Source organism: Palaemon carinicauda, chromosome 2 (genome assembly GCF_036898095.1).
Source record: "Palaemon carinicauda isolate YSFRI2023 chromosome 2, ASM3689809v2, whole genome shotgun sequence".
In the NCBI taxonomy this organism is placed as follows: domain Eukaryota; kingdom Metazoa; phylum Arthropoda; class Malacostraca; order Decapoda; family Palaemonidae; genus Palaemon; species Palaemon carinicauda.
This window is the reverse complement of record NC_090726.1, coordinates 45,798,923-45,799,827: the sequence shown is the minus strand read 5'-3', so window position 1 is coordinate 45,799,827 and position 905 is coordinate 45,798,923.

Here is a 905-nt window from a genome sequence, read left to right as displayed (position 1 = left end):
CCGGCCTTAGACCTCGGATAGGGGCAGTTGCCCCACTCTGGTGGGTTCCTTGGAGAGTCCTTTGCATTCTTCCTCATTTGCTGGTGTTATGAAAATGCAAAAACATCCTAAATTGGAATAGTAAAAACCCTGATATGACTAAGAACCGTAGTTTTAATTCTGCTTGGTTTAAATGTTGAAATATAGCCTAAATGTGACTGTTAATTATACTATAATTTGTGATGAAAAATCACTGTAGGGGAATTGAGTTTTATGAGGTTACCATAGAGGGATTTTTTTTTTTTTTGGTAATATGCGTGTTAATGAAAGGAAAAAGTTGAATCAATTTAATTTGGTATATGTGAAACTAAATTTAATGAAAAGTTTCTAGCATCTCTCTCTCTCTCTCTCTCTCTCTCTCTCTCTCTCTCTCTCTCTCTCTCTCTCTCTCTCTCTCTCTCTCTCTTTAATCTCTTTCCTCTTTCTTCTTGTGTTCTCCCTCTTTTTTTCTAATTTTTCTCTTCTTTTCTTTTCTCTTTTCTTTCTTTTTTTCTCTTTTCTCTCTTTTCTCTCTCTTCTCTTTTCTCTTTTCTCTTTCTCTTTTGCTTTTTCTTCTTGCGTTCTCTTTTCTCTTTCATTTCTCTCTTATTTTTCTTTTCTTTCTTTTTTATATTCTCTCTCTCTCTCTCTCTCTCTCTCTCTCTCTCTCTCTCTCTCTCTCTCTCTCTCTCGTAATCATCTGATAGTACATGGTCCTAGCGAGCATCTCCTCTTCATCTTCTCTCCATTCACTTCCGCCCGCTTAATCTCTCCCTCCCCCACCCCATGTGTCAGTGTGGGCGTGACCCCAAAGGCGCCTGTGTGCCTGCAGCAGAGGTTACAACAGAAAGCCATTTGGGACGCACCTGCCTCCTCCTCCTCCAAGT